Source organism: Ranitomeya imitator, chromosome 2 (assembly GCF_032444005.1).
Source record: "Ranitomeya imitator isolate aRanImi1 chromosome 2, aRanImi1.pri, whole genome shotgun sequence".
Lineage (NCBI taxonomy): Eukaryota > Metazoa > Chordata > Amphibia > Anura > Dendrobatidae > Ranitomeya > Ranitomeya imitator.
The window spans coordinates 511509890-511527785 of NC_091283.1; the positions used below are offsets into that span (position 1 = coordinate 511509890).

General features: G+C 47.9%; 1 protein-coding gene across 1 annotated transcript in view; it reads left to right on the forward strand.

Annotated features, from left to right (window-relative positions):
* Positions 1–17896, forward strand: part of PIP4K2B (phosphatidylinositol-5-phosphate 4-kinase type 2 beta) — a 53758-nt gene that overhangs the window by 24346 nt on the left and 11516 nt on the right. The gene's annotated exons all lie outside the window — the stretch shown is intronic.

Below are 17896 nucleotides of genomic sequence, written 5' to 3' on the forward strand. Positions count from 1 at the left end.
CTGCATCAAGCTTTGCTTGAAGGAAGGCTAGAAAAGCGAAAACCATAGGTGCAGTGTGATTTAGTCTCACACCAAAGGAAAAAGGCCTTCCATGTCCGATGATAGACTCGAGACGATGCTGGCCTTCGAGCACAGATCATCCGTATCACGTGCTCTGAGAAAACGGAAGCTCTTTAAACCCGCAGCTTCAACAGCCACGTCGTCAAATCGAGCGACCAAGAATTCAGGTGGAAGAGGGGTCCTTGAGAAAGCAGATTTGGTCTGTCTGAAAGTCCCCACGGGGCTTTTGCGAGTAAATTGACGAGCTTTGCATATCTGGTTCACCTGGGCCAATCCAGTGCTATTAGGATGACCGGCACCCTTCTGCTTTGATTATCTTCATCAGTCTGGGAAGAAGGGGAAGACGTGGGAACAGATACGGAAGGGTGATCTGTTACCAGGGTGTTGCCAAAGCATCGATGTCCGCTGCAAGAGGATCGCGGGACCTGGAGATAAACCGTGGGGCATTTTTGTTCATCCTGGAATCCATGAGATCCACTTCGAGTGCCCCATCGTAGGCAAATTTGATGAAAAATGGCCTGATGCAGCTGCCATTTTCCTGTTGCGAGACCCTCATGACTGAGAAAGTCAATGGTCCAATTGTTCACGTCGGGAATATGCACTGCAGGAAACTTTGTCTCTGCCCAGACCAGAATCTTGGTGACTTTGGTCATGGCCAGAGGACTGAGTTCCTCCCTGATGGTTGATATATGTAACTCTCATAGCTTTGGAACCCTCACCTGGAGAGTTGTCGAAAAGCATGGGTAAATAAGACGCTGGGTTGGAGCTAGACAAGATTTGGACATGTTAACAATCCAGCTGAGCCGAGACAAGGTGTTTGCTTTCCTGGGTTAGGGAGAACGACTCAGTTTTGACGAAGATATCGTCTAGGTAAGGTATGACCACTAGACCCCTGGTCCGCAAAATGGCCATGACCGCTGCCATTATATTTTGAAGTCCAATCTGTCCTCTTCTACTCTCCCTCCAAGTGGCCATCATATACCGACCTCCGGGCCCGGCCACTGCCTTTATTGACCAATTCTCTACCTGGCTTCTTCACTTTCTTTCCACTGACATCCCCACTATCATCATGGGCGACTTCAACATCCCTACTGATACCCTTCAGTGAAGAGCCTCCAACTCCTGTCCCTTACTTCATCTTTTGGACTTGATCAGTGGTGCTCCTCAGCCACCCACACAGACGGACATACATTAGACATACATTAGACCTGGTCTTCACTCGTCTCTGTTCTCTATCAAACTTCACCACCTCCCCTCTCCCTCTATCGGACCACAATCTACTCACGTTCTCTGTCACTTATGACTGCACCACGGAGAGAGGGGATCTGCCCACCAAGGACAGGAAACCTACAGATAGAAAGGTGGTACCTCTCTCCTATATCAGTTTGGTTTCCTGTCCTTGATGGGAGACCTACAGAAGCCTACTGGTACCTGATACTATGAGCGACCTGGACCCACAGAGATCACCCCTATCCAGATCTTCACCATCACCGTCGCAGCAGCAGAAACGACGGCCACAAAAAGGACACCAGGAGGTTACAGGTAAAGGACGCTCAGGATCGTAACACAGTAAAGAGTCCAGCGCAGCGTCCGGCACAAGGGATAATCCAACGGCAGATACAGACCGTCCCCAACAGGTACTAATGGGTCCGCCAGGTGGTGAGTGATCTTCGTGAAAGCTAGTGGTTATTGAGGCCCTATATTTGTCTCTTTTATTCTCTAGGGGAAGAAAAGCTCAGGGAAAATAAATCATAAAGTATGCGCCCTCTGTAAAGAGGATCTTCCCTTTACTTGGGGAATAAAGACTTTGCAGCTCATGTGTGCAGTAGACAGTGAGCGAAATGCTTCCCGGTTTCGCAGCAGACCTCAAAACCCTGATAAAAAACCAGGTGGAAGACACCTTTAGATCCCTACAGGGGGGGGGAGCAAAGAAGAAAGACCAGGCACAGATCCCCAACACCTGAGTCCACCGACACGAATAGCGAAGAGGGGGACTCGGATACCTCTTAACTCTTCATCTTACAACAGGGGTCGTAGCTGTTTTCCTCTAGAAGAGACTGATGGCCTCGTTAAAGCAGTTAAGAACACTTTGGGGCTAACTGACCCTCACCCAAAAAAATCAGTACAGGACATTGTTCGGAGGTCTCGAACATAAAAAGAGGAGGGGCTTTCCGCTTAATGAAAAAACTCTGGCCTTGATTAAAAAGGAGTGGAAAAAGCCCATAAGAAAGGCCCTGCTTACACCAAAGAGAAAATACCCTTTCGATGACCAGTCTTGCTCCTTTTGAGAAAAACCTCCCAAACTAGACGTTGCCATCGCCAAGGCATCTAAAAAATATGCCCTTCCGTTTGAGGACATGGGAATCCTTAAGGATCCCATGGACAAAAAAACAGACCCGTTCCTAAAAAGCTCATGGGAAGCAGCTGGGGGGGACTAAAACCGGCAGTGGCCGCCACCTGCACATCCCTTTCCCTAATGGTCTGCTTAGACCAACTAGAGACTCAACTTAAAAACAGGTCGTCTCGGGACACTATTCTGAACACCTTGCCAGTAATGCGGGCAGCAGCCACTTTCCTAGCGGATGCTTCCGCTGACTCAGTTAGACTAGCTGCTAGATCAACGATTTTTTTCTAACGCGGCCAGGAGGGCCCTTTGGCTTAAGTGTTGGCCAGGGGATCTTCAAACAAAATCAAAATTATGTACCATCCCCTGCGAAGGAGAATTCTTATTCGGCCCCACTTCAGATGACATCTTGGATAAGGCGGCGGATAAAAAGAAGTCATTCCCCACCCTTGCTTATCCTTCCTACAAGACGCCCTCTTGGAGCAAGAGGTTTATCCGTAGGAAACCTGGGAAAAATCAGGATAGATGGGAAGATAAGAAAAACGAGGGGTTTATATTCAATAAGAGCCCCACTGACAACAAAAAGGCCACCCAATAAACTTTGGCCCCAGGTGGGGGAATAAATGCAGGAGTAAAACTAAGATTTCACAAATTTCCTCGTCCCTCCTTTATGACAACATCTCTGAGATCGTCAGTGGAGGAACAACTGGCGTTAGAACAAGAGATAATAGGGCTAACAGACAAAGGGGTTCTCATAGTGGTCCCCTCCAAGAAAGAGATGGATATTACTCTCCCCTTTTTCTGAGGAAAAAACAGACGGATCCTACCAGACAATTATCAATTTGAAGAGTCTAAACAAGTATCTAAATGTGCAACCGTTCAAGATGGAAACAATAAAACCATCAATAAAAATGTTGTTTTCCTATCGCCACGACAGCACCCACAACGAGGGAGGGGATCCGCCCACCTTCCGGACAGGAACCTACAGGTTAAAAAGGGGCGGTCCCCCTCGCCCTCCAGTTTGGGTTCCTGTCCGGACGGCGGGAGCCTACAGGTCGTTTCACCTACCCGGGTCCGCCAAGCCTCTGTGCGGTGTCCGGGTGAGAACGGCAGAGTCGGGGGCCCGGAAGCAGCGTCGGGGGAAGTCCTGTGTCCAGCTTCCCCCCTCGTCTGGCAAGGAGCGGCTGAATGCCGAAGTGGCGTTCCCAGGGGAAGGCACGCCACCCTGGGTCGTCCACACGCGCGCGACGCTGCGGGAGCAGGTCGGCGCTTATGACCCGGAAGTGATCGATCGACTTCCGGAGGAGACCGGGAGGAGGAGCGCGGGACTTTTGAAAAGGAGCAGCGCTCAGGTGAGATGTGTGTGCGGCAATATGTCTTCAGCAGGAGACGCTGAACACCGACAGGCAGGAGAGCACAGGTCTCATAGCGGCGAACGTGGGCAGCAGGATCCTGGCAAACCAGCGTCACGTCGCGCCTCACCCCCTCAAAAACCGGTACTCTACATTTTTTCAGCAGTGGTGAGTGTAATATGTAAACCATTGCCTGATACAGCCGTTTTCTACACTATGCTTTATTATAGGGGAAAAAGGTCTCCAAATCCAAGCATAAGCAGTGTGCTGTATGCACAGAGCCTCTACCTGACACCTAAGTTAAAAAGTTATGCCAATTATGCATATGTCGTATGTTAGAAGAAGAGGCCCCTCTCCGGGTATCGGATCTGAGGGAAGTAATTAGGGAAGAAATAAAATCATCCCTTAAAACCAGACGGCATGAAAAAAGCAGTGTGGAGTTGGTGTCCGATTCCAGCCCTTCAGTACAAGAAGGCGAGTGTTCGGAAAGTTCTTCGGCATTCTCTTCAGATGAGGAGGGAAGACCTTGCTTTTCCATGGAGGGTATGGAAACCTTAATTAAGGCAGTCCGTGCAACTATGGGGGTTGCAGAGAGTAAAGAACCAAAAACAACCCAGGAGATCATGTTCGCAGGGCTGAGCCAGAGAAGTCGGAAAGCTTTCCCAGTGGTGGATTCTGTTAAAGATCTGGTCAAACGGGAATGGGACAAGCTGGATAAAGGGTTTTTACCTTCAGCTGCAAAAAGAAGGTACCCCTTTGAAGATGACACTTTGTCACAGTGGATGAAGGTTCCTAAAATAGATGCGGCAGTAGCCTCTACTTCAAAAACAGCCTCACTTCCGTTAGAAGATGTAGGGCTCCTCAAGGATCCTTCAGACAGAAAGGCTGACATGCTCCTTAAAAAACTATGGGAGTCATCATCTGGAGCCTTTAAGCCGGCTATTGCAGGCACCTGTACGGCCAGATCAATCATGGTCTGGGTGACTCAGCTGGAGGAGCAGCTTAAAGCGAAGGTACCCAGGGATAAGTTGCTGAATTCCCTGTCTCAGGTCAGAGAAGGAGCAGCTTATCTAGCAGACGCCTCAATTGATTCTCTGAAATTGGCTGCAAGATCGGCAGGTCTTTCGAATGCAGCCAGACGGGCTCTATGGCTAAAGACATGGAAGGGGGATGCCCAGGCTAAGGCCAAACTTTGCTCCATTCCATGTAGGGGTGAGTACCTATTCGGCCCGGTGCTGGATGACATTCTTGCAAAGGCAGAAGATAGGAAGAAGGGATTTCCTAAAACGTTTAATCCCACTTTTAGGAACGCCTTCCGAAGACGCATGCCCTTCAGGAGATTCCAGCCAGACCAGCAGGGGTATAATCGCGATTCGGAAACCTCAGATCATAAGAAGAAAGGTGGATACTATAAGAACCCTTCATCTTTCTCAAGACGTAGACGTAACTACAGAAGATTACTTCTAGTGCCTGGATAATGGGGGTGGTTGAGTCCGGATTAAAATTAGAATTTTTGAGAACTCCCCCAGATCATTTTGTGATAACATCACTGGACACTCCGGCCCAACAACAGGCCTTAGAATTAGAGATTCAACAATTGCTTACAAAGCGAGTTATTGAAGAAGTACCAAAACATCAGGAGAAGACAGGCTTTTATTCTCCGCTATTCTTAATCTCTAAACCTGATGGGTCCTTTAGGACTATCATAAATTTACGTAAATTGAATAGATATCTTCAGTACCACGCTTTTAAGATGGAATCCATTAAGTCAACAACTAAGCTTTTGTTTCCTAGGTGCTACATGTCGGTCTTGGATCTAAAAGATGCGTACTACCATCTTCCAGTTCACAGAAATCACCAGCAATTCCTCAGGATGGCAGTATGGGTAAACCATCAGATTAAACATTTTCAATTTTTGGCAATGCCCTTTGGCCTGTCCATGGCACCTAGAGTTTTTACTAAGGTTGTTTCTGAAGTAATGGCCCATATTAGGGAAAGAGAAACCCTTGTGGTGCCCTATCTAGACGATTTTTTGATAGTAGGAAATTCAATTGACCAGTGTACGTCTAGGGTAAATGCCATAATATCATCCCTACAGGATCTCGGATGGATAATCAACTGGGAAAAGTCAAAACTGAAACCCACAAGACGTCAAATGTTCCTAGGAGTTCTTCTAGACTCAGAAGATCAGTCATCCTTCCTACCAGAAGAGAAGAAGCGGAAGATCGTTCAAAGGATCACGGCCGTAAGAAAAGCTCCAAACTTAAGTTTAAGAGACGCAATGTCTCTACTAGGATCTTTGACTGCGTGTATATCGGCGGTAAGATGGGCTCAGGCTCATACCCGAATACTTCAGTACGAAGTTCTTCGAGCAGAAAAAGATCTTCACGGTGCTCTGAGCAGAAAGTTCAAATTATCACCCGCCACTCTTCACGATCTGAGATGGTGGCTCAATCCAGCACATTTGTCAAAAGGAGTTCTCTGGACCATCACTCCGAACAATACAGTTACAACAGATGCCAGCCCGTTCGGTTGGGGAGCCCATATGGGAGACATTCTAACCCAAGGGCGATGGTCGAGTCAGGAGTCCCAGAATTCCTCGAATCTAAGAGAGCTTACTGCAGTCTATCAGGCTCTTCTTTCCTTACTACCATCCCTGAGGAATACGCATGTACAGATACAAACAGACAATATGACTGTGGTAGCCTACATCAATCATCAGGGGGGGACAAGGTCTCGATCCCTGATGACCACTACAGCACAGATATTGTCCCTGGCCGAGAAACACTTACAATCCCTGTCGGCAGTACATATAAGAGGGGAACTCAATATAGAGGCGGACTACCTCAGTCGCCATTCCCTTCGTCAGGGAGAGTGGTCCCTAAACCAACAGATATTCGATCAGATAGTCAATCTGTGGGGGTTGCCGACAATAGATCTGTTTGCTACGAGGAGGAACAGGAAGGTCAGGAAGTTCGCATCCTTACATATAACAGACCAACCATTTATAGTGGATTCCCTTCGTGTCCGTTGGGACTTCCAGCTGGCATATGCCTTTCCCCCAATGTGTCTGATTCCGATAGTTCTCAGGAAGATCCGGGAGGAAAGAGCCAGAGTGATCTTAATCGCCCCCTTCTGGCCCAGGAGGCCTTGGTTCTCTCTCCTCATGACAATGTCTGTGACCGATCACTGGGTGTTGCCAGTGGTTCCGGAACTCCTCTCTCAGGGTCCATTTCATCATCCAAATTTGGAGACTCTTCACTTAACGGCCTGGAATTTGAGAGGGAGCTTCTGAGGGAGAGGGGGTTCTCTAACGCTTTAATAGCTACTTTATTGAAAAGTAGGAAGGAGGTCACTACAAAGATCTACTCGAAAATTTGGAAAAAATTCCTTTTGTTTCATCAGCAACCATTAGGAGATAAGGATCCGATTTCAGCTATTTTAGAATTCCTTCAGAAAGGCTGGGAATTGGGCTTAGCGGTCAACACTCTAAGAGTTCATGTTTCAGCCTTGGGAGCTCTATATAACAGTGATATAGCTGGTAATAGATGGGTTGCTAGATTTATTAAGGCATGTCAGCGTTCTAACCCAATCCATATTGTAAGAATACCCCCTTGGGATTTAAATTTGGTACTTGAGGCGTTGACTGAACCTCCGTTCGAGCCATTAGACTCTATTTCAATAAAAAATTTAACCTTAAAAACAGCTCTACTCTTAGCATTAACATCTGCCAGGAGGGTCAGTGATATACATGCGTTATCAGTAGATCCTCCCTATCTAATAATTCTCCAGGATAAGATTGTCTTAAAGCCTGATCCTGCATATTTACCAAAAGTAGCATCTAAATTTCATAGAAGTCAGGAGATTTATTTACCATCCTTCTATGAAGATCCAGGTTCAGAAGAGGAGAAAAAATATCATACTCTAGATGTAAAGAGGGCGATATTAGAATACCTGGATAGGACACAAAGCTGGAGACAGAGTAGGGCTCTGTTTGTTTCTTTCCAGAATCGGAAAAAGGGTTCTGGTGTCACGAAGAACTCTATCGCTAGATGGATTAGAGAAGCGATATGTCTTGCCTATTCTGCCAAGGGAGTAACACCACCAGAAGGCATCAGGGCGCACTCCACTCGGGCCATGGCATCATCCTGGGCGGAGAAGGCAGATGTCCCCATTGAAATGATATGTAAGGCGGCAACTTGGTCATCACCTTCCACCTTTTATAAGCACTATCGCCTTGATCTATCTGCTAATTCCAGCTTACAGTTTGGCCGTTCAGTACTTAGTGCTGTGGTCCCTCCCAGTTAAATAGTCTTTGAAAGTCTCTCGTTGTGGGTGCTGTCGTGGCGATAGGAAAACCGGTTTTTACGTACCGGTAATAGGATTTTACAGAGTCCACGACAGCACCCATACATTCCCCCCCGTATTTAGTTCTTATTCCTGCACTCTGTTGGAAGGTGTGCCGTAGAGTTCACTCTATAGAGGTGGTGGTATTTAGTATTGTTTAATATGATATTGTCATGTACTGATTCATTGGCGGTAACCCTTGTACTCTGGAACACAAACTGGAGGGCGAGGGGGACCGCCCCTTTTTAACCTGTAGGTTCCTGTCCGGAAGGTGGGCGGATCCCCTCTCTCGTTGTGGGTGCTGTCGTGGACTCTGTAAAATCCTATTACCGGTACGTAAAAACCGGTTTCCACGTTGTTTCATGATAGTCCTAGACTTGAAGGACGCATGTTACCACGTCCCTATCCACAAAGACCATCAGAAGTTCCTCAGGATTGCAGTCCATATCGGGGGGGGGGGGGGGGTGATAAGACATTTCCAATTTGCAGCCCTCCCCTTTAGACTAGCCATAGCACCTCGAGTTTTCACCAAACTGGTAACAGAGGTAATGGCCCACCTGAGAGAGCAAGACACTCTGATTGTACCATATCTCGACGATTTCCTTGAAGTCAGCAACTCTCCTCAGCATTGCGAAAGCCAATTAAAAAAGTTCTTGCACTCCTTAGAAAGCCTAGGCTGGCTGGTGAACTTGACGAAGTCCAGATTAGTACCGTGCCAAGTTCAAGAATATCTGGGCATCGCATTGGATTCTGTAACTTCAGAAAAAAGGCAAAGGATGGTGGGACTAGTGTCCAGAATGAGGGATCTCCCCTACATATCCCTTCCTTAAGCAATGTCCCTCCTGGGATCCATGACTGCATGCATTCCTGCAGTCCAATGGGCTCAGCTTCATTTGAGAGATCTTCAATGGCAAATTTTGTCAGAAGAAGTTTCTCTAGAAGGAAATTTAGAAGGTCGGTTCAGCTTGTCTCCAAATACAATACTCTCCCTAGATTGGTGAAACAACATGAAAGAACTGACTGCAGTTAAGTCCGCACTCTTAGAGTTCATAAATCTCCTTCACTCCCATCATGTCAGACAACAGAGTAGTGGTAGCGTACCTAAATCACCAAGGAGGTACCCGTTCCCAGTCTCTAATGGAAGTAACAAAATCAATCTTCCAGATAGCCGAGAACAACCTACAGTCCTTGTCAGGCCTTTACATAAAGGGCGCGGACAATTACAGAGCAGACTTTCTGAGTCGATCACGTCTGAAGCAAGGGGAATGGGAATTGAACCAGGCCATATTCAACCAAATTTCAGAAATGTGGGGAGTTCCACACATAGACCTCTTTGCGAACAACCTAAACAAAAAGGTAGACACCTTTTGCTCTATAACACCATTGGGGAACCCTGTAGCATTAGACGCTTTCCTGATTCCTTGGAACCACAAGCTGGCATATGCCTTTCCTCCAATCGCTCTAATACCAGCAGTTCTGAGGAAAATACGGGAGGACAGAGCCCATGTAGTCTTGATAGCTCCATTCTGTCCAAAGAGGGTATGGTTTTCCTGGATGAGGAGGATGTCCATCTCCGACCCCTGGGTACTTCCGGATCTTCCAGATCTCCTCTTCCAGGGACCAGTACAACATCCGCAGGTTGCAAGTTTACACTTGACAGCCTGGAATTTGAAAGGGAGCTGTTAGAAAATAGAGGTTTTTCACCGGGACTGGTGTCTACCCTGCTACAAAATAGAAAACCAATTACGACTAGACAATACAGGAAAATATGGAAAAAATTCCTGTCATCCTCAGGCGTCATACTAGGTGAAGAGGTTCCCCTAAATGCCATACTTGAGTTCCTGCAAAAGGGGTTAGAGATGGGCCTGGCCACAAATACCCTAAAAGTCCATATAGCAGCTTTAGGGGTGCTATTTAATTGCGATTTGGCAGGGAATCGTTGGATTAACAGGTTCATTAAAGCAGCAGGGAGGTCAAGACCTCTGCCCTCACGTAACACCCCTCAGTGGGATCTAAATCTAGTCCGCACAGCCTTATCTACACCTCCCTTTGAACCCCTTGGCAGATGTCCCATTGAGAATCCTATCTCTTAAAACATAACTATTGGTCGCCCTCACCTCAGCGCGTAGGGTTAGTGACATACAAGCCTTGTCAGTCAATCCCCCTTTCACTCAATTCCTGGATGATAGTCGTTCTTAAAACTGATCTGGCCTACCTCCCAAAAGTAGCTTCTTGGTTCCATAGAGCACAGGAGATATCCCTTCCCTCCTTTTGTCCTAATCCCAAAAACAAGGAGGAAGAGTCCTTATACACATTGGATGTTAGGAGATGTTTGATCCATTATATAGAAGCCACTAGAGCAGACCTGGGCAAGATGCGGCCCGCGGGCCGCATCCGGCCCGCCTGATGGTTTTAAACGGCCCGCCAGCTAGCTGTCACTTCTGACAGCCGCCCCCGGCACCGCTCGGCCAGCTGCTTCTGAGGCGGACCTCTGGTGGCTGGAGTGAAAGCTAACTACCACATGCTCCCATGACAGGCTATACAGCTGAGCATGTCTGTGCTCGGACACTGTGTGCAGACGGCTGCAGGCAGCACATGTGACCACACAGCTAGCGGGTGTGAGGATGCGGCACGCTGACACTGCGCGGCATGCACGGTGCCCGCCAGGATGCAGCGTGTGAGGATGAGTGCGGGGATGAGCTCAGCTTCCACTTCCGGGGGAGGACACAGCAGCCGGAGCCGTAGTACTGGCAGTGGCAGCAGCGGATCGCATGGGTGAAGGGAAGCAGCCCGCGTCCTGTCTGTGTAGTCCAGGCTGCACTGCAGCTGCTCCGGTAAGGCTCCTGCTCACACGTGGGGCGGGGGGTGTACGGGTGCCATCACTATGTGGTCATAGAGGACTTATATGCGGGCTCCCCTCCCCCAGGCGCCAATGTCACATGCGGCCACATTCCGTGCAGGTCCCGCTGCCGCAGATGTCGGCACCTGCAATGGTGGCAGCAGGACGTGCAGAGCTCCTTGTATGCCCCCTGCTCCCGCCGCGCTGCTATCTTGTCCTTTGTGGTCCCCTTCAATGCTGGGGCACGCTTCTCACCCCTCGTAGGTTCATGCCGGGGAGTCCATTCTTTTTGGAATAATAGAATGCAGTGTCCTGTGGTGACAACTACTCCTCTCAGCACGTGTGGGGCGTGCTGGGAGTAGTAGTGCACTAGACATGATTGAAGACCACTGAAATGCTGAGTAATGGTTACACGAGTATTTGGGGGTCAGATGTGATTCATTGCTTTGCAGGAAAAGTACATGTTTGGTGCGCAGGTAAATGGTGTGTAGCAGTGTCCTTGTTCCTGCTGACATCTCACAGATGTTTATTCTCCGTCGCCCTCTTATGACTGGACGTAAATCTGTCCTTCTGATTTATATTCCCTGGATCCAATCTGACCTCGGCCAGTCTCCCACAGTAAGGCTGTCATTGAGACATTATCCATTGGTTTCACTCATCCTTCACCTATGGTCATCCCATCAGATCTGGTATCAGAACTCTGCGTCGTGTCAAAGGGCTCTCCTCCACCAATCAGTGCTCCGCTGAGGCTCTGTCACGTATGTTTTCTCATCCAAGAAAATTGGGTCAATTATGCAAATCACAACATGATCATAGTGTGCTCCGATTCTCTCAAAATGAGTTAATTATATTAGTCCGGCCCTCTAAAACCATCCATATTTCTCATGCGGCCCCATGGCAAAATTAATTGCCCACCCATGCACTAGAGAGTGTAGGGAGGATGGATCTCTTTTTGTCCGTTTCCAGGGTCCCCGAAAGGGGGAGGGGGGGAAGCCTCAAAAAGCACCCTAGCAAGATGTATCAGAGATGCCATCAGCCTTTTGTACTCAAGTGGGGTGCCAGTCCCTGGAGAAATCAAAGCACACTCAACCCAGAGCGGTAGCGACCTCCTGGGCGGAAAGGGCCGTTGCTTCAATTGATCAGATATGTAGAGCTGCTACCTGGTCTTCACCCTCAACATTCTATAAACACTATAGATTGGACCTTATCTCTTCCTCAGATCTCACCTTCTGGAAAAGGGTTCTGGAAGCTGTGGTCCCTCCCTAAATGTACAGTCTCTGCAATTCTCTCTGTGGTGCCATCATGGAGGACAGAGAAAATTGTAGTTACTTACCGATAACTGTATTTCTCTGAGCCCATGATGGCACCCGTACATTCCCTCCCTTCACGTATGGGTGTGCACACTAGTAAAATGCCCCTATGCTAATACCTAAGTAAATAGCCACGAGGTATCTTGGTTAAGTATTCAGGTAATGTTGAAATTAGATTCTGTTTTTAACTTAAGCTCCCATCATGCTCTGTAAACAACTGATGCGGGAGAGAGGTACCGCCTTTTTTATCTGTAGGTTTCCTGTCCTTGGTGGGCGGATCTCCTCTCTCCGTAGTGCCGACATGGGCTCAGAGAAATACCGTTATCGGTAAGTAACTATATTTTTCTCATCCCTGTCCTTCTCACCTGTCACCCATGTCCAGCAACATGCTCACCCCCGCAGAAACCTCGCACACCTTGACACACACTCTCTCCGACTCTATTTTTCCACTGGCATCCGTATCCTCATTCCACGACAGACAGTGTTACTGCTTTCTACAATGCCACTCTCGCATCAGCTATTGACACGGTCGCCCCTCTCGTTCATGGCAGAGTGCGACGTATCAACAGACAACCCTGGCACACTAATACAACTAAAAAGCTCCGGAAAGTGTCCAGGGTTGCAGAGCAGCGCTGGAAGAAAACAAATTCGCAGGACGATTTCACTGCATTCAAACAGGCAACACTCTTTCAAATCTGTCCTCGCCTCTGCTAAACAGGCCTACCTCACAACCCTCGTATCTTCCCTATCCTACAACCCCAAACAACTCAAAACTTTTAAGGCTACGTTCACATTAGCGTTCCGCTAATGTGCGTCGCTGTTGCGTCGGCGGCGCAGCGGCGATGCGCCCCTATGTTTAACATGGGGGACGCGTGCGTTTTTTTTGTTGCGTTTTCCGACACGTGCGTCGTTTTCGACGCTAGCGTTGGACGCAAGAAAATGCAACAAGTTGCATTTTTCGTGCGTCCGATTTTCGTCAAAAAACGACGCACGCGTCGCAAAACGCAGCGTTTTTGCGTGCGTTTTTGGTGCGTCGCGCGTTGCGTCGCCGTTGCGTCGCCGACGCACCGGCGCGCAATGCTAATGTGAACGTAGCCTAACTCCCTCCTCCGCCCACCACTGCGCCCTCCAACCTCCCTCATCTCTGCTGAGGACTTTGTCACACACTTCAAAAATAAGATCGACCAAGGCAAGTCTTAATTGTTCAATCACCACAACCCCTTTGCATACTAGACCAATGCCCAAACCCCATAACCTCCCTCTCCAACATGACTGAAGGGGAGCTTAATTGTCTCCTCTCCAAATCACACCTCACCATCTGTGCACTCGACCCCATCAGATCACACCTCCTCCTCACCACCACTCTTATCCCATCCCTAACCCACCTCCTCAACCTATCACTAACTTCTGGTACCTTCTCTTCTGCTTTCAAAGATGCCACAATCACGCCTATCCTTAAAAAGCCAACCCTCGACCCAACCGCTATGTCCAGCTATCGCCCAATATCGCTGCTCCCATTCACTTCCAAATTCCTGGAGCAGCATGTCCACGCTGAACTTTCCACCCACCTCTCATCCAACTTGCCCTTTGACAATCTACAATCTGGTTTCCACCACATCACTCCACTTCGACAGCCCTGACCAAAATTACTAACGACCTACTTACAACCAAAGCTAACGGACAATACTCTATACTCCTCCTTCTAGACCTGTCCTCTGCTTTCGACAAGGTTGATCACTGCCTCCTACTACAGATCCTTTCCTCCTTTGGCATCAAAGACCTTGCCCTATCCTGACTCTCCTCATACCTTTCCAACCGCACATTCAGCGTCTCCCACTCCACCACTACCTCCTCATCCCACCCTCTCTCTGTTAGTCCCCCAAGGCTCTGTTCTAGGACCCCTACTTTTCTCAATCTATACACTTGGCCTGTGGCAACTCATAAAGTACCATGGTTTCTAGTTCCACCATTATGCTGATGACACTCAGATCTACCTCTCTGGCATAGACGTCCCCTCTCTGCTGTCCAGAATCCCAGAGTGTCTATCAGCCATATCCTCCTTCTCCTCTCGCTTCCTCAAACTCAATGTGGACAAATCTGAACTCCTCTTTCCTCCATCTCACAGATCTTCATTACCTGACCTATCTATCACAATTAATTACATCACGCTTTCCCCCTCCTGTCACCTCAAGCTCAAAAATATTTCCATAATCCATCCTTTCCTCAACCCTCAATCTACTAAAATGCTTGTGCATGCCCTCATCTTCTCCTGTCTCAACTACTGCAATATCCTTTTCTGTGGCCTCCCTGCTAACACTCTCGCACCTCTCCAGTCCAGCCTTAATTTTGCTGCCCGACTAATTAATCTCTCTCCTCGCTACTCCTCCGGTTCTCCCCGCTGCAAATCTCTTCACTGGCTCCCATCCCCTCAGCGTATCCAGTTCAAATTACTATTACTAACCTACGAGGCCATCTATAACCTGTATCCTCCATATATCTCTGAAATAATCTCCCGATATCTTCCCTCACGTAATCTCTGGTCCTCCCAAGATCTCCTTCTCTCCTCCACACTTATTCGCTCCTCAACCAATCGCCTCCAAGACTTCTCCCGAATATCCCCCATCCTCTGGAATTCTTTGCCCCAATACATCTGACTATCAAATACATTCGGATCCTTCAGACGGAACCTGAAAACCTACCTCTTCAAGAAAGCTTACAGCCTGCAATGACCCCGCTTCCTCCTCCCCACTACCGGAGCTACCGCCTAGTCAACACCGGAGCTGCTGCAACCCCTCCCCCCCAACGTACTGTTTTTTTTTCGAATGTAAGCCTGCATGGGCAGGGTCATCTCCCCTCTGTATCAGTCTGTGATTGTTAGTTTGTTTACTATAAGTGATATCTGTAATTTGTATGTAACCCCTCCTCATGTACAGCACCATGGAATCAATGGTGCTGTATAAATTAATAAATAATAATAAAGAACCCTGGGTGCGGTTGCTAGCCCTAAAGGCAGAGCGACAAACCGAAAATAGTCCTGCCGTACCGTGGATCATAGAAATCTCTGACCCGGAAAAATGGAGACGTTCCTGCTCCTTAGGTGGAGCAGGAACGATGATGCCTGTTCAGAGAAGAGAGGAAATGATTGTGAAAAAACCTGGAACCAGGGAGGGGGTGGAATTCCAAGAAATGATCTCTGGGCTGTGAGATTAATAATATCTTGTATCCTGACAATACCACCTCTCTGACATGGGCGTTCTTGACAGAGGTGAGCCAAGCGTCTATGAAGAACAGGAGACACGACTGCCTACATCGGGAGACTTCCTGGGCGGCAAAAAAACGTCATGCGGAAGAGAATCTGCTAGGTCTGCTCCGGGGGGAACGGCCTTCGCATTGTGAGGACACCAAGAGATTGTCGGTTTAAAGGAGGCCTTTTGTTATGCCTGTGGTCTCTCCTGGCGGGAATAATTTTCCTCTGGCGAGAAGCGTCGAAAAGGATGAAAGGGCTGAAATCTCTGCTTAAGGAAAGAATGCCAGGGCTTGGCCTATTGAAGAAGGGAACTTTTTACCCCGGTGACCTCCATTATAATTTGCTCCAGGTTGGCTTCAAACAGACGCAAAACTTGAAAGGATAAACTGGTCAGAGACTTCTTAAAAGACAAGTCTGCATGACACGTCTTCAGCCATGTGATTCTGCGGGTGGCTTCTCTACTACTGGATGCTTCAGTTGCACAGGAGGCTGTGGACAATACATACTTTTCCTGTTTGCAAGATCTGTTCCACTAAATTGGCTAAATCGTCAGATGAGGCTTCAGCAACGATGCCTTGATGGATTTGCTTAGCCAATGCAGATACAGACTTTGACACCCACGTGGTGGCAAAGGCAGGGCATGAGGCAAAATCTGCTGCTTCAACGCGACTTGGTTAACTACACTGAGTCATTAGGGTCCTTAAGCAAAGCCCCATCCATCAGGAGAAAACTGTATTGGTGGATAGTCTTGAAACTGGAGTCTACCGTAGGTGGGACAGTTAAATTATTTGAAGATCTGAAGGGAAAGGATACAGAAGAGAGGACTCCTCTTATTCTTGATAACCAGCCTTGCTAACCCTGACAGCTGAGAACACAGCCTCACTGACCGGCGGTAACCTCGTTGATGTCACAGATGCTGCAGCTCATTCACCAGTGGTTTTCAGCCTGAACGGCCCCATTTTAGCCCAGTTCAGGTTGAAAACTATTAATCCCCAAACATGGATTACAGCATGGGACAGAACGTCATACAGGTGAGGGATATTGTTGTTTGTTTTTATTTTTGTTTTATTACAGGAGACGATGGATTCGTTGGAATGGGCGTTCGGTGAGTATAACTGTGTTTTGTTATTTTTAAAGAAAAATGGAAGTGTTTTGTTTTATTTCAAATAAAGGACTTTATACTTGCGCTGTGTTTATTTACAACATAACTATAGGTTTAATAATAGGTAGGTGTCTTATAGACACCTCTCCATTACTAAGTCATGGGCTTGATGTCACCAGACAATACAAAGGTGATGTTAACTCAACACAGATGAACATCACTTGCTACGGTTACAGGGCAAGTGGGAAGAGACGGGCAAAGTTCCAGAATTGGCGCATCTAGTGATGTCCCTTTTTTGGGCTGCTATTTTTAGGCTGATGGGGGTCAAAATCCATGGCCCCCTTAACAGCATGATAATACTAACCCCAGCTGTCAGCTTTAGTAAGGCTGGTTGTCAAGAAATGGGTGGGTGGACCTCATGCCATTTTTGTTTATTTATTGAAATAATAATAAAAAAAACAGCGTGGGGACCCCTCTTGTTCTTGATAACCAGCCTTGCTAACCGTGACAGCTGAGAGTTGCAGCCACCAGCAGTTTTGCCTGGCTGGTTATCAAAAATACAGGGGAAGCCATGCTGGAATTTTTATTTATTTATACTGCAGGTGCCGGCTGATGAATACTTGCATCAGCCGCTCCTGCTCTTGCTGTTAGTAGTGGCAGCAGGTATAGGCTTGATGGAAGTAATAGTCCCATCAGCTGCTGTTTCTGTTATCGGTTGAATATAACTCATCATTCTCCACTGCTTGCATTGATCACAAGCAGAGCAGGGGAGAATGAGGAGGGCGGTCTACGGCACTCTGTGCCGGGGGGGCAGCGCTTACTGTACCCCTGCTTCACAGGCGCTGGTGAGTGTGGTGCTGATGCCGCACACGTGTGGGGATAAAAAAGACGTATGAAACCGGCCTAAAGGAGAGCGTTCTCTCCCACCAGCCTCTGCTATGCTTTACATGCATTTTGTTTGCTCTTGAATGCATTTACTGTACCACTGCTTCTCAGGCGCTGGTATGTGTTACAAGAATGACATCTGTGTGTCATCCGTGTGCGGGACGATTTGCGGCCCATTCTGCGGTTAAAAACAAAAACTGACATGTCAGCGTATTTTGCCCATGGACACACATCCATGGAAACACACTGACATGTGCACAGACCCATTCACTCACTTGAATGGATCTACGTGTGTAAGTGACTCCGGTTCCTCTTAAAAAGTGTCACCACACGTACTGGAGACATAGACGTGTGAAAGAGCTCTTAGAATGAGAGCTGACGGCAAATAATCAGACTTACTAACTAGTGGT